The sequence below is a fragment of the Schistocerca cancellata genome, chromosome 9 (assembly GCF_023864275.1).
Source record: "Schistocerca cancellata isolate TAMUIC-IGC-003103 chromosome 9, iqSchCanc2.1, whole genome shotgun sequence".
Taxonomy (NCBI): Eukaryota; Metazoa; Arthropoda; class Insecta; order Orthoptera; family Acrididae; genus Schistocerca; species Schistocerca cancellata.
Genome location: NC_064634.1, coordinates 141,557,942 through 141,563,898, shown reverse-complemented (window position 1 = coordinate 141,563,898; position 5,957 = coordinate 141,557,942). Strand labels below are relative to the sequence as shown.

The following is a 5,957-nucleotide window of genomic DNA, read 5'->3' as shown; positions in this document are numbered from 1 at the left end:
CAACTGGTATCTTCTTTACATAAAAGAGTCCATAAACCCATGCAAAATCAAAGAACAGTAGAAATTACATCAATATCCTGCTGCATCGACACATGAAACCCAAGGTTCATAATTATTTTCGTTATAATCAGCCATGAACCTATTGTTTGCAACAGCATGTGTATATGAACTGCGAACTGTACCACATCTGATACCATGCCCAACAAATTATAAGTTGCAATACTACATTAGTAGTTTTCAGAAAAGTTTCCCACACTAAAGCCGCGCGGGATTAGCCGAGCGGTCTTAGGCGATGCAGTCATGGACTGTGCGGCTGATCCCGGTGGAGGTTCGAGTCCTCCCTCGGGCATGGGTGTGTGTGTTTGTCCTTAGGATAATTTAGGTTAAGTAGTGTGTAAGCTTATGGAATGATGACCTTAGCTGCTAAGTCCCATAAGATTTCACACACCCCCACACTAAACCAGATGCAGTCACATAATAAGTTCGTTCCTTTTGAGGAAAAGTGCATGGAGAGTTTCAAAGATATCGACCAATGGCAAAACATCAATTTTAATATGTACCTTACAGTAAGGTACTAATGTCTTGCATTCAGAAAAAAACCATACCTTGCACACCCTTAGATATTCGTATTCTTTGGTAGATGTGTCACTGGTCAGCAAGCCATTGATGATATCAACTGATTGCAACGAAAAGGAATCGTCAGTTATATACTCATATGGAAAGACCCTTTCCTTATTACTCAAACTAAACTATACACTGTCACAGAAGTACTTTATTCTTATTTTCAACTTATTAGGATTTAAATACAAGACACATATTTCAGGAGAGCGAGGCAGAAAACTAAAGGAATCTACAAACCAAATATTTATGTCGTAATAATGTTACATTGCAACAGATTTAGTAAATGCTTTATACTTCTCCATGTCTGAAATGACATTGGTCTTGTATGTCACTTCAGTTCGCCTAAAGCATTCGTTGCGCATATGGTCAATTTGTGCTGCATGTAATGAATTTTTTTTCTTTGAGACAAATATTCGTCTTCTTGATTACAATAAGTAATTTTTTATGCATTCAGCGATCAGATACAGCTCTTTGCTAAGTCATTCTGTAAGGCGACTGTTTTTTGCCTTCTTATGTGATGAACTAATGTAATTAATTTGGTCGCTTAGATTAACGTGTTTATATCATTTGGAATTGAAATTTAGGTGAGGTTATCAGTTTATTAATCGTAGTGGTTGATACTGGACAACTTCACACTAACAACTGTAATATCGCATGCCTTACATAAGTAATTTTTACGCTGTCTAGGACAGCGAGAGAGGCTAAGGAAGCGGCGGACTTCGGACACATCTGGGGTGACGTGCGAGTTTTAGCTCAGCAACGTGAAGAACACAATTTTTACAACACGCTGCGAAGCCTTCCTGTGTAGCTAACCAGTGAGCGCAGCCTCCTGTTGTAAGGGGCGCGGGTGAAAGTTGCAAGGAGACGGCAAAGAGCCGTCTCACAAGAATTGCCTGCAGTTTTTTTCCGCCCCATCGGCATGCATCTCCTGCCGCCCCGCAGGTGCCCAGGAGTCAACAGTTAAGAATCGTTCCCACGAAGAACACAGAGCGTTTTCCTGCTGCTGTTTCCAGGAGGCCCTGCGATTGGGTAAGTCCTTCAGTCAGACACTGCTCTAAATTGCTATAGAAGCTTCTAGAACATTAGTGTATGAACTGCTCCGGTTGGCTAGCAGTTTCAAAGAGTGGGAGGAAATGAGGTTGTAATGCAGGCCATATTTGGCTGAGTCGAGAGTCCACATTAGTGAACAGTAGTTTGCTAATGTGCAGGCAGAAGGTGTCAGGGACTCCTTGTTGGTGTCCTTCCACACTCACCACTGGAGAATTTATTGTTTGTTTGAGACGCTGTTGGCAAATCGTCTAGTGATAACTTTCAAACTTAGTTTGAGAAAATGCTGATTGTGCCACATGAAGTAACATCATTTTCTTTCTCTGCGGACAGAAAGACGAATATGTGCTTCTCTGTGGAGTTTTAGGCATTCCAAAGTACTCACGACTGCGCACTTGTGTGAAGTGCCTACTTCTGGCAAGCGTGCAAACAGCTTGCCTTGACTAGTGAACGGATTCTTTACTTGAGTAACTTCGAATATACGAGTTTGCAAATGCAGCTATTTGTCTACTGTGTAGTTAAATTCATATCCGCAAGTCGTACTTCGTCTACACGCCAACTGCACTCTTCCGCAGGTCGACTTGGTGGACGTGCTCTTTACTCGACTATTTATGGTGATATACGCTCCACGGCTTGACAAACAGGGAACCATAACGATAAATGTGTTCAGTTCCACTGGATTGTTCAAAAATGGTTCAAATGGCTCTGAGCACTATGGGACTTAACATCTGAGGTCATCAGTCCCCTAGAACTTAGAACTACTTAAACCTAACTAACCTAAGGACATCACACACATCCATGCCCGAGGCAGGATTCGAACCTTCCAGACTGAAGCGCCTAGAACCACTCCGCCACAACGGCCGGCCACTAGATTGTTCTCTGAGCTCACTGTTACCGGCACCAGTGACGGTAGGGGTTTTTATTAATAAGGAGACTACACAGTGTCAACCATTTAAGTGTTCCTATCGTGAAAAAAGGGTAGGAGGCCCGATTTTGGCATAGAATATAGGTGAAATTACAATGAAATGAACACCCTTAGCTGTTTACAGGTGTTGACATACGCCAACGTGGACAAATGATAATGTGTGCCCCGACCGGGACTCGAACCCGGGATCTCCTGCTTACATGGCAGACGCTCTATCCATCTGAGCCACCGAGGACACATACGATAGCGCGACTGCAGGGATTTATCTCTGGCACGCCTCCCGCGAAACCCACATCCTCAACGTATTGTCCCGCACTACATTCGTAGTGGCCCCGCCCATTATACTCATTACTCGTGGCGCGTTGCCGATTCCCCTAAGAGTTCGGGCACTGTTTGTGCATTCGCACAGAAGACAAAGTGGCCGGTGAGCCTTAATTATAGATATACTAAGATGGTATCTGTAGAATTTTGGCGTAGTGACAGCCTCAGACTAGTCTAACCAGTAGAACTAACTGAATGCTGCAATTTTACAGATTCCATTTTGCAGTTTCCTTGATTCTTTCTTGTAACAAATAACTTGATAGCAACCTACTGTTCTTATTTAACTAGGTCTACTCTTTTGTCCATCGATCCTGGATAGGTTACTGAATAACATTAATCAGTTAGGACCAGTTAAATAATTTTTGTGTAACATCTGAAGTGGGCCAACTATAGAAGGACTAGGCAGAACGCAACAACAACATAATAAAATCTTGACTGACCTAGTTATATGTAATGGGGACCTGCAAGCATCTTAGATTAGATTAGATAGATTAGATTAATTATTCATTCCAAGTCCCACAAAAGAGGGGATCCTTCTTGTTGTGGTACATGTCAGATAAACAAATTACAAAAATGAAATTAGAAAAACGTGTTTCATTAATTTTAATGGTCCTCGGTCAATAAACAGTAAAATTATGTACGTGAAGTAAAATTAAACTTCTAATATTTACAGGTTTAATACTTACATCTGCTTTCATTACATTCATCATTCACACAGTAGCTATTCACACACTTGGCTATTACAACCAAGTATTGTCAAAAATTAAAGTAAATTATTCATTTCAATGATCCTCAGTTAAGAACAGTCAAATTGTGTACAAGATTTAAAATTAAGCTTCCACTGTTTACATACTTAAGAGGTACACCTTCTTTCCATACATCCATCATTCATAGAGTACGTAGTTACTTGGCTGTTACAGCTAAGTATTGCCAAAAATTATAGCATAATAAATTTTCATTAAAATGGTCTACTGCACTTGTTGAGAAAATCATGGATGGAACAGAAGGAGTTGGCCACCAAAAATTCTTTAAAATCATGTTTAAATTGTGCCTTGTCTGAAACTAAACTCTTAATGCTTGCTGGTAACTTATTGAAAATATGCGTTGTTGAATACTGGACTCCTTTCTGGGCAAGAGAAAGTGATTTTAAATCTTTATGTATATTGTTCTTATTCCTAGTATTCATACTGTGTACAAAGCACTAAGTTGGAAAAAGAGATGTATTATTTACAACAAGCTTCATTAAGGAATAAATATACTGAGAAACTGTGGTTTCTATGCCCAATTTTTGGAATCGGTTTCGACATGATGTTCTTGGATTTTCACTACACATTACTCTTATTATACGCTTTTGTAATCTAAAAATTTTTTCTCAGTTTGTGGAGTTACCCCACAATTTGATACCATATAACATAATGGAGTGAAAATAAGCAAAATATGCAAGTTTTTTTATATTTATATCTCCTATGTCTGACATCACTGCAAAAACAGGAATCGTTTATGTCTTAATTCTATCAACACAGTATCGTTAATACCAGGTTAGTAGGCAAAAAATTGCTCAGTATTATAAAAATAAAATTTGCGGAACTGTTACTAGGTTTGCACAATTTTGCAATAAACTCTTAACTTCGCATGCTAGAAGAAGTACATGTACTGTGCCATGCCATAACTAATATTTCATTTCCAGAATTTTTTCTGATTTTTGACCTCACTTTATTTTTTTCACGTCATTGTGCTGTCTTTACGTTGTTGTGTGACTATGTAAATTACGATAGGACTTTGTTGTAGGATAATGTAAAATGTATTGACGACTAATAGACACAGTCCGATGACTTTGTAAATTCACTTACCGTATAGAAATTTTTGATAATTTTGCAAATTATTTTCACATATGTATGCGCAAATAACAGAGTAGGAGGCTCATTTTAAGTCTTAGCAAGGCTCGTAAAGAGAAAGAACAGAATAGCACCGTATACAGAGAAGAAATGGCAAAAAAAAAAAACTGTATAGAAAGGGAAGCTGTAGTGGAGGATATAGACAGACTGCATGTCTCGACAGCACAATTGTGATAAGATAATGGATTATGCAACAGATAATGAGGGGCAAGCGCGAAACTATGTAGAAGCAATAGTTAATTTACGAAACTATCCAGAAAGTGATTGTGATGGACCGTAAGTGGAGAGAAGGTGTTAGAGCGGGCCTGCATCATGTACGAGGGCAGTTCAATAAGTAATGCAACACATGTTTTTTCTCGGCCAATTTTGGTTGAAAAAACCGGAAATTTCTTGTGGAACATTCCCGCTTCGTCTTGTATAGTTTCATTGACTTCCGACAGGTGGCAGCGCTGTACGGAGCTGTTAAAATGGCGTCTGTAACGGATGTGCGTTGCAAACAACGGCAGTGATCGAGTTTCTTTTGGCGGAAAACCAGGGCATCTCAGATATTCATAGGCGCTTGCAGAATGTCTACGGTGATCTGGCAGTGGACAAAAGCACGGTGAGTCGTTGGGCAAAGCGTGTGTCATCATCGCCGCAAGGTCAAGCAAGACTGTCTGATCTCCCGCGTGCGGGCCGGCCGTGCACAGCTGTGACTCCTGCAATGGCGGAGCGTGCGAACACACTCGTTCGAGATGATCGACGGATCACCATCAAACAACTCAGTGCTCAACTTGACATCTCTGTTGGTAGTGCTGTCACAATTGTTCACCAGTTGGGATATTCAAAGGTTTGTTCCCGCTGGGTCCCTCGTTGTCTAACCAAACACCATAAAGAGCAAAGGAGAACCATCTGTGCGGAATTGCTTGCTCGTCATGTGGCTGAGCGTGACAATTTCTTGTCAAAGATTGTTACAGGCAATGAAACATGGGTTCATCACTTCGAACCTGAAACAAAACGGCAATCAATGGAGTGGCGCCACACCCACTCCCCTACCAAGAAAAAGTGTAAGGCCATACCCTCAGTCGGTAAAGTCATGGTTACAGTCTTCTGGGACGCTGAAGAGGTTATTCTGTTCGATGTCCTTCCCCATGGTCAAACGATCAACT

At 40.6% G+C, this 5,957-nt stretch overlaps 1 non-coding gene across 1 annotated transcript; it reads right to left on the bottom strand.

Moving 5' to 3' along the window:
• Positions 1 to 2,754: 2,754 nt before the first annotated feature.
• Trnat-ugu (transfer RNA threonine (anticodon UGU)) lies at positions 2,755 to 2,828 on the bottom strand. The gene has a single exon. It is a non-coding gene; the product is annotated as a tRNA-Thr (tRNA).
• Between the last annotated feature and the right edge of the window lie 3,129 nt (positions 2,829 to 5,957).